At 48.9% G+C, this 16,125-nt stretch overlaps 1 non-coding gene and 1 pseudogene across 1 annotated transcript; both read left to right on the top strand.

Moving 5' to 3' along the window:
- The first annotated feature begins 4,026 nt into the window (after positions 1-4,026).
- LOC110286292 lies at positions 4,027-13,596 on the top strand (annotated as a pseudogene).
- Positions 12,455-12,564, top strand: LOC115030217. Its single transcript, XR_003835826.1, has one exon. It is a non-coding gene; the product is annotated as a small nucleolar RNA SNORA11 (small nucleolar RNA).
- Positions 13,597-16,125: the final 2,529 nt, after the last annotated feature.

Raw genomic sequence — 16,125 nt, 5'->3', positions numbered from 1 at the left:
TATACCCACAGAGAAGTGTAATCCTCATGCCTCATCGATTTCCTTTCTCTTGGCAACAGACAGAGGTCATTCCAGAAAACAACAAGCCATCGAACTGCAGAGTTGNCGAGCCCAGGCACAATGGAGACATCTCCAACACAGCTGCATCTAAGGCTCAGGGAGTATTTTGGAAGAGGGGTCAGAAGCAGTCTAAGAACTAGAGGATCAGGGAACGAGATGCGAGGCTGTGACTCCTAAGACTGCCAGAAGCGACCTGCAAAGTCTCAGCAACACGACTGCCCAAACATGAGCTGGACAAGGAAGAGTAGACATGCCAGATATGGGCAGAGGGAAAGGCCACAGGGCCTCAACCTTATCTCCAAAGAACAAGGGCAAACTAAGGAGGGCTGAGAGCTAGAGAGATAGGCTTCCCCAGGAAGGAGCACAACAGTTGTTTATCTCCTACCAGAGGCCAGTCCTGGAAACACGCATCCAGGTCACACCATGAAGCTTGAGCTGGTTATATGTAGAAATCTATATGCATGTACATGAATACATGGGTAGAGGAAATAACAATTGATGGAGAACGGGGTTATTTGGAAGAGAGCAAGGAAGGGTATATGTGAGTCTTTGGGGTAGAAGAGGAAATAGATAACAGATGGAGTAATAATCACAAAAAAAGAAAAGAAATCTTTTACTTGCCCTCTGAGTTTAGTAAGATTCTGTATGGCTGTTGGCTATGTCCTGAGTTTTGGTTGACCCTAGCACCGTCCCTCTGTAAGGCTTTCCATGCCCGGTATCCTAGAAAGTCCATGTTCACATCTCATGCGTCTTACGGTCCCCCACCTCTGGACCTCCTCTGGAGGCTCCTTTCTCCCTCCATGACTTCTACAGACACTGACTCCTATTCGAACATAGAAAGGTAGAACTATGCAGCTGGTGCCCACATGTGAGAGCACATTGGTGGCTTCTGTGGCTGTTTGACCAAGATGTGAAAAAGGGACACGGGAGAGGGGCAGCCATCCTCATTGACAGATAGTCCTGGGGAGAACTGGATATACACATGCAGAAGGCTAAAACCAGACCCCTAACTTTAGACGGAAGAAAATCGGTTCTAAAAGGAGGTAAGGCCTGAAATGCGGAGGGTCTCGGGAGAATGCAGGGGTCATTTCTCAAGAGAAGCAGATAGTCAAGTGCATCCTTCAAAGGTTCGACAACTCCGGAAATGGTCTCCATATTAGTCAGGTGGGGTCCTCATAAATTAACGACTTCCTTCACCTTAAACACGAAATAATTGGCAGAGTGAAGAGACAAAATCCAAAAGGGGTGAGCAAAAAACCTTGTTACACAAGTCATCATACAGAAACTTAATGAAATATATAGATAATTCAGACAAGTACAGTAGAACCAAACAACTCAGAAGTGAGGAAACAAAACACATTTCTCCTGGGGCATAAGATATGGAGTGCATATAAACAGGAGGGAGACTGATGAGGTGGGATAAGTAGGGGGGAGATAATTTGTGTGAGGGACAAAGGGAGTACATGAGACCTGAAAATGGGTAAAGTCGGCTTTGTATTCAAAATTGAAGGGCATCAGACCCACTGACATTAGCAACCTGTGTGGAATGCTTACTAGTGGGTGCATCGGGCTGGAGCCATGGCTCAGAGGTTAAGAGCACTCTCTTCTATGACATTGGACCAGGTTCTGATCCCAGGACCACGTGAGCACAGCTCACAACCATCTATAACTCCAGTTCCAGAGAATCTGTCTTGTTCTTCTGGCCGCCAATGCCACAGGCACTCTTGAAATGCACATGCATGCAGGCAGGCAAAGAGTTATACACACAAAAATAAAAATGAGTCCATCATTTAACAGTAATCCCCAACTGGTTTTCTAATGAATAGTACATATTCCCTTGCACAGGATGGTGTTGGAACTGAACAATCCCTTGCCCTTGAGTGGGTTGTAACTAAACAGACCAGTTGATGTAGGCAGTGGTAGATGTACTGGTTGTTTATTTACATTCACGGTGGGAAAAGAAATTTCCTAGAGGAACAATGTGAGAAAGGGGGAGATGGGAATACAAAGCCACTTCTTAGACGTGTGTGCCTGTGAAGCACAGAAGAACAAGAGCAGAAGAAGATGCACTCGGGGAACCCGAGAGCACTGGGGTTGGTGTGCTCGATGCTAATGAGGAGACATAGGATGGGTTTTGGTGTACTACTTAAGGAAGCCCTCTGGACCATAAAGGGAAGGATGCTTGGAACACAGAAGGGGATGCAAGACAACACCTGTGAACAGTGCTGGGGGAGGAAGCGGTGACAACTGCTCAGCATACCAGAGAAGCTTGGTAACACAGGGCAGCACACTTAAGACACAGCAGACAGCAGAGGGGCAACTTCCCGAAAACCAAGTGTGAAGCAGAGTTGCATACTGATGGGAGGGGCCACTCGTGAAGGGGAATTTAAAGGAGCAAGGTGAGCAGATTGCTCGAAAACATCCCAATTTTAGAGTCAAGAGAGTGGAGAAACAGTGTGCTGGTGCCTTAAATCCAGCCATGAAAAGAAAGGCTAAAAGGCCCCATTTCTGGGTGAGGACCGATTGCAATGAAAATTCAGCCAGGACAGAGATGCATGGGCAGCAGGGACAGAGGTCTGAATCTAAGAGATCTAGAATGGTTAATCAGGGTGGCATAGACTGGCCGACTGAGATTAGGACATCATTCACTGGAGGATAATGTTGGTCCCGGATGCACACTGTTTCTGTCTCTGTCCACCTTCTCAGAGCTAGCCAAAGATGAGGGTAGGTGGCCCGTTGAGAGAGACAAAAAGGAGGCCTCTGCTATAGAGTCAAATGTTGGAGGCGTTTTCCCCCTCAGCAGAGGGAGCAAATGGAAATTCTCAAGGAGCAGCAGGAAAGCTGTGGTCCTGGGATGACTTAAAATGGAATCTCTCCAGAGGCCCAAACTCCCCGCAGTGAGCAGAGGACTGCTGCTTGTTCCTGGCCTCTGGGAACATAAATCCTTAGCAATGGCTTCCTCCTGCTTCTGTTGCACACCTGAAACACTCTGGTCCCTTCCCAGTCTTTGCTGAGGTCTGTTACACAGTCTCTGAAATGGAGCATGAAGAGAAAGGTTGAACTCTTTGTGGGTGGGTGGGTGGGTGGGTGGGTGGGTGGTGGTGTTAAGACAGGTTTGGGGTCAGGGCATGAGGTTAAGGAGCAGCACAGACAAGGTAAGCTTTGCCTTCTGACCTGCCATGCCTCCATGGGATCTTCTCTCAAGGAAACCTGGATCTGGAGTCTCTCAGTAGGTATGAGACATGAAAGAGTCACTGGCCCATGGAATCTCAGGAGTGCCTATGAAGGACACACACACACACCCATCCATTATACATACAGAACGGGGTTGCCTCACAGAGATCCCGGAGGTCGGCAAGGTGGCATACCCTTGTGTGGTTGGTTCCCTTGCATGAAGGGCATAGCCTTGAATGTAGCTGGCTCAACCAGGATGAAGATGAGTTTCTTGGGCTTTGGGAGGCAAGATTGTCCAGGCCAGGAGAACAAAGTGGTCAGCAGTTGCCTACCAGGGAAAGACAATGTAACCGCATAAATGGATGTCCAGTCACACTGGGAGTGATGGGAGGGAAGGGAAGAGAAACCAGGGACCTGGCCCAGCTCCTCTGTGCTGTGTCCTGTGACAAAACCATGCTGTCAAGCATCGCATATGTTGACCAGTCTCTGAAATGGAGCATGAAGAGAAAGGTCAAAGTTGTTTCCTGAGGTGAGGACGATAAGGGCTGGGGACACTGAATCCAATGTGGTGCTTTCTACAGGGGGAAATCTAGCAGTAACCTACCCTGGGTCCATTTCTTTAAAGCCCAACAGGATAAGAGTTGGCAGGAAGTGAAAGCCTTACAGGATTATCTCTTTGCTTGGGCATAGGGTCTCCCAGGTCACAGAGGAGAAGAGAGGAGAGGAGAGACACCTCACATGTCCCTCATGACTCTCTGCTGGTGAGGATTGCAGCGTGACTCCCAGGGCAAAATGATGAAACTAGGCTGTCATACAGGTTTTTGTCATGAAAATGACCGGAAACGCCAACAGCATGACAGGCTGGAGGGTGTGGAGATGGGGGAGCAATTTGAGAGCATCAAGAGGGCTAGATGTGACTGTCATAGTTTGGGGTCTAAACCGGTGTTGCTGAGGGGGAGGCAGGGGTGAGGTCTGCAAGCCACCCTGACTCAGTATGTGGATGTAAACATTCACCTCAGGTCTCTGTACCTTCTTATCTGCCTCACCAAGCAGCGAGGGGAGGGCAGGTGGAACTGGGCAAGGTCCCATTTCCTCCCTGTAATAGAGGCTTGTGTACTGCAGAGGAGCAGAGAACACAAGCACTTCTCTGCTTCCTTTTGTCTCATATTTAGTCCCTAGATCATGAGCCTCAGTTGCCATGGGAACTGAAGCTGAGTGTGTGATGCATTCACTGGGCTGTGGGAGAAAAGCAGAGCTGGTCCTTGAAATAAAGCCCTCTGGGAATAGAGATTTTAGCAAAGTGTTCCCGTTAAAAGAATTAGTAATTTCTAGAAATATATCGATCCCTGCGACTAACAGATAGGAGGAGTGGAGGGGAGCAGAAAGGGAGAGATGGAGGGAGGGAGGGATGGGGGAAGTAGAGGAGATGGGATGGGAGAGACAGGAAGAGGGAGAGTGGAAAGGCAGGGAGGGAGGGGGACACACCGGGAGGGGGGAGAGCAGGGAGGGAGGGAGGGAGGGAGAGAGAGAGAGGGAGAGGGAGAGGGAGATGGAGAGAGTATCTGCAGTGTATCACACTGAGACATGGCCTGGACCACATGATTCCTGTGGGTGAAGCTACCATGAAAAGTACTGGGGAATTTAATGAGAATCAATGCTGTTAGGGGTCCCCTGAAAATTGCTGCTTTTTGCTGTTTTGAACCTTATTGGTGGAGGAACCAGGAGTAGGTTTAATCAAGACATGGGTAAAGTGCCCTGTTGTCATGGAAAGCTGTAATGTGNCACACACAGCNGGGATCCAGGCATCTTGTGCCCCTTCCCCTTGCCTTCCNCATCTCCCTTCAGAGAGGGTCTTCACCAAGGGACCCAGGCTGGACCTGAGATGGAAGGTCTCACGTGTTCTCTGTCGTTACCTAAATGAAAATTCAACCCATAGTCTATGGAAAAACCTCTGCAGTACAGACACTGACAATCTAACAGTAAATGGCTCCCTGCCACCATGGCAACCTGAGGCAAGATATCCATTCTGTCTGGAGAAGAGGCTGTGCTCTTGCTCACTAAGGCATTGGCAGAGCTGCCTCAGTGATCTCTGGCAGGTCATGCTTTCCTCTGCTTTGGTTCCCTCCTTTGGGTCTCAAAGGCACACAGGAACAGAGCATCAGTGGGATGAAAGGAAGTAGGCACGGGTGCTTAGGTAGACAGGGCGACAGGAGTGAGGACAACACGTGGAGCTGGCTGGGAGGTTTTGCCTGCTGGGCTCTATGGCTCCCTCCATGGCCATAGCAGCATCCTGATGTAAGGTCCAGAGCAGGGATCCTGTCCTGCTTTTAAGGTTTGAGTCCTTATACTGCTGCCTCCTGGCTGGGGGCCATCAGACCAAGTGGCTTCCNTCCTGGGGCCTCAGGTTCCTCATCTATGGAATGGGGAAGACAGATCACTATGCCCCTCTCTGTAGTGCAGATAAAGGAAGCATGTGGCAGACAATAAACTGTGTATTGATGGTCAAGTACCAGTGCCCCATACTCAGCAAGGGCTAGAACCCCTTGAATCCCACAATGTTTTTACTATTTACAATGGAGGAGGGGTCAGAGGGAGCAAGCCAGGCTGGAGCAAGAAGCTGTGTAGGAGCAGTCAGCCATCATAGCTACTGCTGCCTCAGACCTGGCCCATCCAGAGGGCTGAGGAAACACTGGCCAATCAGAACCTTGGACTGTTGGGTCAGGGAGGAGTGTTAGTGTGTGTGTGTGTGTGTGTGTGTGTGTGTGTGTGTGTAAGAGCCACAATTGTGTGGAAGCCCTTTGTCTCCTGTTTATTCGAATGAGGAATTGAGGCCTCTCGGGGGTCAGTGGTCTTAATCAGGACTTCTTTCTATTGCTGTGAGCAACTCTGTGAACATAAACAACCTGAGGAGGGAAGGGCTTACTTCATCTTAGTTTCTAGTCCTTTTTCCAAGGAAAGCATGGAAAGAAGGAGGAGCCAGAGCCCTGGAAGGGTGCTGCCACAGTCAGGGCTGCCTCAATCTCCTGCTCTTTTGGAAACAGGGCAATAATTTCCTCTTTACATGGGTTACCATAGCAGATACTCAAGCACATGATTGCATTTGACATGTCCACCAGGCACTCGGAATTCATGGGGGACATCCCAATGGTGTCAGCCATAGGGAAGGACCTGCCAATGATAGCACAAGTTGGACCCTGAAGGTATTGGTGTCACACTGAGCAGAACCTCATGGACCAGCCAGGGGTGAGACTGAGGGTCTTTGTCTGAGTCCTTGATGCAAACCCTTAGCTTATGTCTCCTGGAATATGAATCTTGCTCCTTTGGAGTAGATATTGTGATGTGGGCGTTCTGTCATTCCATGGGAAGAAGAAAGGGAACGTGCAGACACACTGTGCTCTCTCAAAGTCCTCTGGATTAGAAAAAAAAATGTCAAGATCACTCTGAAGCAGAGCCCTATTAGACACAAGTCTAAATGGGATCTCCTGCCTGCTCTCCCACCTGAGCATCAAATCCATGCATAATGTCTGAGCCCTTTGCTACCAGAGTCCACATTTCCAACCCTGTAGCCAACCTGTAGCCCCAATCTCTTTTAGATTACTCCAGGCAAACTGACTGCTTGCCCCTTACCTGAAGTCCCAGATCTTGGACGCAAGCTCCCTTCAAGGGATCCTCAGTCTAAAACATGATTAGTGTTTCTGTCCCACCTTGGCTAAGACTGGAGTCAGCTGAGTCCTCCCTCCCACCCCTCCCCTCTGCCAGCTCCACACATCTCTCCTGGCTTTGTCCACAGTGAATCCTTGAGATAATGTTTTTCAAAGCTGTTCTTTGGCCCCATTGTCTGAACACTAAACCACTGTGTGTGCACATGCCTCTGTGTGTGTCTTTGTATCCCTATCTCTGTGTTGTCTTCCAGTATGTCCCTCAAATTCAAGCTCCCACTCAGCCCTCTCTCGGTGCATTCCATGTGGGACTCTTGTGACTGGTTCCTCCAACTCAAGTACTAATCAAGTCTAGACATCCAGAATGCCCCTCTAGAGTTCCTTTTCATCATGTGTCTTCTCTGATTGCTTTCGTGTCTCTGTCACTGACAGCCTAGCCCCTCACACACAGCCACCTCTCCTGTCCTGCCTATACCCTCCCTCACCTCAGCAGAGATCCTGCCTTTACCCCATCCTTCCTCCTCACTCTCATTTTTAGGCTAACCCTCAGTATGGCTAGGAGAAGCCCCAGTGTGTACCCAGAATACTCCAATGCTGATGACAAGGATGGAGTTCGAGACCAAGTCAGGGAGAAAGTGAAGGCAGCAACAGCTATGAAGGATTTGGTGCTCTTGGTGGCTTTGGCACCTTTAACAGCTTTGACATCCAACTCCTCAGAGCCCTTGTTAGCTTGGGTAAAGGCCTTCACATGTTTTCAGTGAGCCTCAATCCTTGCCCACCTGATCATTCTGGTCTTTTTCCATGTTAGAGGGGCACAGATGAAAGAAAGGCAAGATTGGTACAGGCTTGCATAGGTTTCCCAAAGTTTTCTGGTCCTACTGGGAAAGGTCTAGGATGCTGTCTTAGCACAAGCCACAAGCATCCTAGAGTCCAAGACTAGCTGCTGGGAAAAAAAAGACTGTGTTTCCCAGAGAGCATGATGCCCGGCCCTCACCCCTCCCCTTTTCCTGGCTTCTGGCCTTGCAGAATGAGCCCCGAGAACAGGAAAACCCTGTGCTGGCCCAGACACTGATGGAGACACTCCAGCTGGATCCTGAAACCCTGGCCTGTGATGGGGAGACCCAAGCCTATGCTGCCAATATAGCCTCTGCCTCTAGCCCAGCTGCACGAGCTGCTGCAGCTGCTGCTTTTATGTCCTTCAATTGGATGGTTACCAACCATCTGATGACTCCACAGTAGGCCCCAGGAGTCATCAGCCTATGACACACAGCCCTCCTCAGGGTGGGGATACCCCTAAGATAACATTTGTCTCTTCATAGATCTCCCAGGGGTTAGTGGCCAGTAATATGGCTGCTCCTAGGATTCCAGGAACAACTTCATCATCCAAGACCATCTCTAGTCCAGGAGGTTGCTACCAAGGGGCCAAGTAGGGCCTATGATTTCTCTCAGGCTCCAGAAGCCAGAGAGGTGGGTGCTATCCAGCCTCAGACAGTCTTCCTGGACCAGAATATATATATATATATATATATATATATATATATATTTTTTTTTTTTTTTCCCTCAAGACAGGGTTTAGGGTTTCTCAGCCCTGGCTGTCCTGAAACTCACTTTGTAGACCAGGCTGGCCTCGAACTTAGAAATCCGCCTGCCTCTGCCTCCCGAGTGCTGGGATTAAAGGCATGCGCCACCATGCCCGGCTCAGAATATTTTTAATTTCACTCAGTCAGCAAGTGTCAGTGGGATGGCCTTTGCGTGCTCCCTGAGATTTGCTAGGGCCCAAGAGGCCACACCAGAGAGCCTCAGTGGTGTTTCTACGCTGTCCCAGACATCCCCTGCCAGGGAAGTGGCAAGACCATCAAGACTGGGGAGGCTCTGGTTCAGACAGGGCAGGTAGAGCCCCAGAATATTGTGGCCATAGTTGCTGCCAAAGACAGAGTGCTCACAAACATCCTAGAGCCTGAAGGCAGCCACTGTTACCCAACACAGTGCTGAGCTCTGGCAAGAGAACCAAGGAGCTGAGACCTCTCTGTCATTCGCAGTCTCTTGACTCCTACCCTCTCTCTCTCTCTCTTTCTCTCTCTCTCTCTCTCTCTCTCTCTCTCTCTCTCTCTCTCTCTCTCTCTCTCTCTCTCTCTCTCTCTCTCTCTCTCTCTCTCTCCTTTCNTCCCCTTTCTTCCTTTCCTATCCATTCCCCTCCCCTCCTCTCCCCTCTTCTCCCCTCTCCCTCCCCCACCCCCTCCCTGTATGTCCATGTTTTTCCACCATACACATTTTTTAGCATCTTTTGGTGACTCCACGTAGTTCCTATTCTCTGGTCTGGTTGAAGAATGTACCAGCCACTTCTTGTACTTCTCTTGCTGCCAAGAGCCGACATGGGTAAGGTGTATATGAGGCACTCTTGCATAGAGAGTGTCAGGAAGCCCTGTCTGTGTCTGCCATTTCTGGTGTAGTTCAAGCACCTGGATGAAGGATATGAGAACAGTGAAGAGGAAAGAGATCCTCCTATGGTCGCCTCCACCTGGATGGAATCCCCAGTGACAGACACTTCAGACTCCTAGGCCCCCAGTGCCCATGAGTCCCAGATATCTGGAAGCAAGTGTTGTGTCAGCCCCTGGCAATATGACCCTAATGCAAAAGAGGGTAAAAAAAAATCCCTCCCTCCTGTTTCTTTTCTCTCCTCCCTCATGGGCTCTAACTCTGTGGTTACCCATGGCTTGATTTTCTCTGGTGTTCCTCTTCCTACTCCAGGCAAGTAAGTTGGTGAAATCCTTGATGATCAAGAACTCCAAGAAGGTACCCACCAAGTGTTCAGGCAGGCAGCCTGTGCCTATGTGAGCACCCCTTTGCTTATGTACCTACTGTTTATGCTATGGTGGGTCATCTAGTCTCTGAGCAGAATTCAGAATGACTGCCTTCAGTTGGAATGGCCAAAGGGCTGAGTCTCTGAGGCCCCTACTCAGATAAGGTACATTTGCCAAGCACCCCTGCATCCCACAGACATGTTGAAGGATATCATCAGAGAATACAGTGAACATTTACTTAGGGCAAGACCCACCTACACTCTAGAAAAGCAGGGATGGGGTGTTGAGCAGAGGGATGGGAAAAACTCCAAGCTATAGGAGCCCTTGGGCAGGCTCTGGGACACCAAGTCCAACTTTCCATCCTAATTGCTTTAGAGGCTGCCTCTAGCCCATCACTGCTTGAGCTTCTATTATACTAGCAATAAAGTGGGACACATGTGTCCTCCCTGATGTCTCTCTGTCCTGCTCTCTGAGGGTTTCTCTGTCTCCTATGATAGATGCTACTCATTGTCTCTGCTTGTCCCATTTTCCCTTGCAGTCTCACACAGGTGTGAACTGTCTGAGAGCTAAGACATCTCCTTAGCTGGGCTTGACTGTGCATTACTACTCAGATCAGGGTGTGTATTCACTGGTTTCTCTGTAGGTAGAACTTTGGAATCCACCTGACAGCAATAGATAAGGAAGAATATCCATTCTTGTGTACACTAGGGATTCTTCTGCTGCCTTCTGGGGTAAGAAGTGGAAACAGAATGCTGCAGCCTTGTCCCTTTGTGGATTCTCTCAGGTAAATGGGAGTACAGGACTCAAGGGACCCAGTAAGACTCTCACTCTCAAGGAACAGCACACAGTAACTGCAGGTAACAAGGTAGCATGCTGGGCCCAGGCCTGTCTGCTTTGGGGATTTTACATTCATGAACCCACACAAGTGCACACTTATACACATAGCTTGGGTGAAAAGCAGTATGCCTCTTGCTGCTGCCTGCCTGGTTTGGGATTGACAGACTGGTCCTCCAAGGAGATGCTCTTGCATGTAGATCTTGAGGCAGACAGGACCAGCAAACTCCACATCTGTATTTGTACACCCTACAGCCTTTAGCAAAGCTTCTTCTCCCAGCCCTGTTCCCTGCCTTACTTCACACTATGCAGAACTCAGCAAAGGATCAGTACCCCATGTTAGGGATGAGGCAACTGAGTCTCAGGTTGTGGGGCTATGAATTCTCTGGGACAGGGTAAGAGGACCTCTCCACTGTTCCTCCTTGTGAGGACCAAGAACACTCCCCAGCTGAGTTGCATCGTAGTGACTTTGGGCATCAGCTTCCTGAATGACAGCTGAGGTCATGAAGGTGAGCCCTCATCCTGTCGATGGGGTTTTGCTCATTGTGTGCTGTCATCCATGTGTGTCAACCCCTTGTGCCCCAACTTGCATTGCAGCTGTCCTCAGGGAGGTAGTCCACAAGATGGGGCAGTGCCCCAGTTATGACTGCTTCCTTAGCTCCTAGGCCTCAGTTCTCTCCTCCAGCAGAAGTAGTTCCAGGATTGGAATAGCCTGACACGGGACTGTGGTGTCCTGAGCTGGGAAGGCAGCAGATGGGTTTCATCACAGCTAGGTAGCTTTTTGGAACTCCCAGCTCCTTTAGAGCTCACTGTCTCCAGCTGGAGATCTCAGACAGTGAGAATTGATGGCAGTGTCTGTCCTGTCTGTCGGGACTAGTGCTCATCTGGTGTGCCCTCTTGTTGAGCTATCTCATACCAGAGTGCTCTTGCACATGTCTTTCACTACCACTACCACAACTCATGGATGTCTTTGCTTGCCCTCAGAATGAAGCACACATTTCTTTGTGGTCCGAAAAAAAAAAAAGGTCACTGATGACTTTATGAGTCAGAAGGGTTACTTGAAGTCAGAAGGCTGACGTGCAAAATAGAACACTGCTCTCTGATGTGGACATACCTGGTGGTCAGATATGCTGGGGTTTTTTTTTTGTTTGTTTTGTTTTGGTTTTGGTTTATTTTCAGTGGGTTTTTTTTTTTCTGGTGTTTTACTTAGGGTTTGCTATGAAGAGACACTATGACCACAGCGACTCTTATGAAGAAAAACATTTGATTGGGACTGGCTTACATTTTCAGAGGTTTAGCCCATTATCATAGTAAGGAAGCCTGGTGGCATGCAGGCAGACAGGGGGCTGGAGAAGTAACTGAGAATTCTACATCTGGATCCACAGGTGTGAAGAGTGACACGAGGGCTGGCTTGAGCATCTGAGACCTCAAAGCCCACACCCCAGTGACACACTTACTCCAACAAGGCCACACCTTCTCCAACAAAGCCACACCTCCTAATAGTGTCTCTCCCTATGAGCCTATGGGGGCCATTTTAATTCTAACCACCACAGCTGGCATGTAGGAAGAGGAAATTCAGGGGAGGTCTTGGGGGAAAGGGAGCACAGGCGGAGAACACCAGGATAGGACTGGCACTGAGCACTTTCCCTGAAGACACACACAAAACTCCCCGATCTTACATCTGAGAAGACTTGGGCACTGAGATCAGAAGGCACATTTGACAGTGAAAAAAGTCAGGGCACACCCTTTCTCTGGTCCTTAGAGAATGTGCAAGTGCAGACACAAGCTCGTCTGTGTACATGCCTCGATGAGCAAAGGCACACAGTTGCAGTGTTTGTGCACACAAACAGAAGTCCTGGAAATTAAGAGTGCTGCTTTCTTCTTTTCTAGTCATTGTCTGTATGGCTTGGCCAGGACACTTGCACCAGGGCGTTCTCAGAGCATAGGGATTAAAAACCGACTCCTCTGTTTACAACATGTCCAACAGAAATCTGGAGCACAGTTCTGGTTTTGCTTTGACCCAATATTCTACACAGATTCTGAGTAGGACCACTGGCATAAGGCTGTGAAGCCTTACTCTTGGAAGCTGGGGTGTTGGGAAGTGAGTCAGGGTCTGGAGAGGCATGCAGACCCCTTTCTGCAAGCTGAGTCACAGCACTGGGGAAGGAGAGGGTCCCCCTGGAACTCATTGGGTCAGCAACAGGTCTGGCTGGCTAGAAGAAAAGAATATTTTCTTTCTCACTCCAATATACCCAGAATACCAGCAGTTCCACAGTAGTACCAAACCCAAGTATGAGTTCTTGTGCAGTCTTTGAACCTGCCATGAACCAGCAAGATGGGGATGCCGAGATTCATTGTCCAGGTATAGCAGAGTTTCTGCTTGGTCCTTAGCTTTCAGAGGCCCATGAGGAATTTACTTCAAAATTCATAGATGCCATTCTATATGGCAGTGTGGATAGGGGGAGTGACATATTCCTGGCCCTGGCATAGAACAGTTGGTGCTTGATTCCAGTTGTTGTTGTTGTTCTTGTTGTTGTTGTTTGTTTTGTTTTGTTTTTGCCATTGCTTCTAACATAAGAGGATGTGGCAGCCTCCCTCAGGAACAGATGTTCCCCGATGTGGGATGCTGTTTTTAAACTTTTGTCTCCTACCTCAATACCAGAACCAGGATCCCTGGGAGTGGAAGGCTCATTTCTTGGAGCTGCTTTCCAGAAGATAGATGTGGATATGACTAAGGAACATGCCAGGGCCCAGATTAGGTCCCAGATGGATATTGGGAATGAAGCTTTTATGGGATAGTAGAGCTGGGACAACATCCAGGTAGAGCTACTGACCTGGGATGGGGATGGAGATTTCTGTGATACTAGGGGCCAGAATCCCTTTTGTATTTTGGGCCAAGTATCACCAGTGTATTCAAAAATAGTAACTGCACCAATTGGAGAGCCAGTGTCAACAGCAACACAAAAGGTAGGGCAGGCACCAGCATCCTAGATAGCCCCAGTATCTGCTCCACCATCTGGACCAGAGATACCACCAGAGGCAGCACAAGCTTCTCCTATATCCAGTAAGTTCATCAAAGGTACATGATGCCCCAAGGAAGGGCTGAGCAGCACCTGAGAGAAATGTTCGGAGACCTGGTAAGGGGTGCCACTGACGTGGCGAAGCATACTTTTTCATTGTCCGTGCCTCTCCCTTGTTGCTATAGCTTCAATCTATGCTCTTCTCTTTGCTCCTTGTGTTCCTGCCTGCATTGAGGGCATGTGACCATCTTCCTTACACAGCTACACGTGTCACTCAAAGTCTTCCTCACACAGAACCCGGCCTTTCTCCCTGTGGGTCAGAGGTCATGTGCCAGGAAAGGCTGTTTTGTGTTCTTCTCATGTGCTGTTTCTTGTGTTTGTGGTTTTTGGTAACAGTATTACATTAAAGTTGTAAAGTCAATGTGGATGTCTTCCATTACCTAACTGTGTGAGTTGTAGGAGGCCTATGGATGGTTGAGCTCCTGACTAGGAGACTTCTATAGACCATGCAGAATCATGGAATCAGGAAGGACTTCAGCTGGTGTACGATGGCCTATGGTAAAAGTGAATGGGGGGGTGGGGCTTGAGTTCAGAGAGGAGTCTAGATGAAAACCAACAAAGGTTGCTCTGAAGTGCCACCTAGATGCCAAGAGCACAAAATGAAAATGGTGTGGAAGACCAGAGTTTGGGGCTGCTGCCCTTCCTCCAGGGATAGAGCCCACAAGCGCTCACCCACGAAGCCTACTTGCCCTCTGAATCCTTCCATCTTTGTGAATACAAAATTCCATGACTTTAACTCACCACTATGATAATAATTCAAGACTTCTTAGATGGGCCAGGTTCTTAAGAAAAATGAGGTCAACATCACAGCCATGGTCTCCCCCTGCAGTCACCAGGAGGGCTAAGTACTGCTGACAAAGAACACTATGACAAGAACAAAGCTCGATGCACACCTACCCAGTCCATTGTTTGATGTGGCTAGGAACTCTCAGGCTCTTCTCTGGAAGCTGGTAACTCCCAGTGAAGCCAAAGCCAGGTCTGGATGCTGGTATCTTAAGGGCTGGGGGCTACCTGCCAAGGGTGGGTGTTCAGAAACAAATTTTCCAGGTATGAGGCAGTAAGGGAAGAGACAGATTGATCTGGGAGGGGTGCAGTAGCAGGCAAGGACAGTGTCTGAGATTCCCAGACTGTCCCAAGAATGTCTACAGCCAAGCTTGACAGAGCCCCACCTAGTCCCGAGAGGCAGTACTTCCAGGTCCCTGCTTCCACATCGCTTCTTTTACACAGGAAGAAACTCCCATATAAGCTATACTGAGATTGTGACTTGGAGTGTCAACATACATTTCTAGGCCTAGTGGAAAGTGAGACTCAGGTCTGTTGGCAAAGTTGTGGTTAAGAATTCTAAGACAGTGGCAGGAGAGCAGTAAGCAGACTGGAGCCCTTTAGAATCAGGGAATAATTGTACAGCTACCAGACCTAGAACCTAATTGTTTTCTGCATCAGACTTTGGGGTTGGGAGGAAATCTACCTTGGTGGCCTCTGCTGTTTCTCTGCTAGTAGACTTGACATGTGGCCATATGGACATGGTGGGATCATGAAAAATCACTGATTGGCAATGTTTAAGGGGTGTATATATTGCACAAACACATAGAGATGGAGTGCTCATCAATGTTGCTGTCCCCACCTCTCTTTAGGACTGTGGAGAACATGGCGGCTGCCAGGGAGCCCAGGCTAGGTGTGTTGTGTTGTAGTCACGATGGCTGGGATCTCCTGACATGCCTGACCAGTGTTGGCCCATGTCTTCTCTGTCACCAGGACACAGACCCTAAGCATAAGTCATGAGTCTGAGTGTGAGCACCCATGTACAGAGGGTTATTGTTATAGGGCAGCACATATGGGACAGAAGAGAACTGGCTCTGAAAGGTTGGTCTACCCCTTCCCTGGGTACTGCTATCCATTCTTCTCCCAGGACAACTTCCCAAGAAGTTCTCACTGGAGACCACCATGACCGGATGGGGCAAGAGCAGGCAGGGCAGGAAGAAGGGGGCAGGAGAGCAGGCTTGGCAAGGGTTCAGACAGTGGATGATGGGCTGGCTGGTTTTATGTCACCTTGACACAAGATATAGTTATTTGGGAAGAGAGAAAATCAATTTAGAAAATCTTTGAGGACTAGTCTGTAGGCAAGACTGTTTTTACTTAATTGATGATTGATACAGATGGACAAATCATTGGGTGTTGTGCCCCTACTTTGGTGGTCTAGAGTGCTATAAGAAAGCAGGTCAAGCAAGCCAGAAAGGGGCACCTCTCCATGGCTCCAGCTCTTCCTTCCTTCCCTGATTTCCTTGGAAAAAGGACTAGAAACTAAGATGAAGTAAGCTCTTCCCCCCTCAGGTTGTTTATGTTCACAGTGTTTCTCACAGCAATAGAAAGAAACCTTGACTAAGACCATTGACCCCTGAGAGGCCTCAATACTTCACTCTGATCAACAGGAGACGAATAGCTTCCACACAACTGTGGCTCTTAACACACACACACACACACACACACACACACACACACACACACACACACACACAC

The sequence above is a fragment of the Mus caroli genome, chromosome X (assembly GCF_900094665.2).
Source record: "Mus caroli chromosome X, CAROLI_EIJ_v1.1, whole genome shotgun sequence".
Classification (NCBI taxonomy): domain Eukaryota; kingdom Metazoa; phylum Chordata; class Mammalia; order Rodentia; family Muridae; genus Mus; species Mus caroli.
This window is presented reverse-complemented; position numbering and strand designations above follow the sequence as displayed.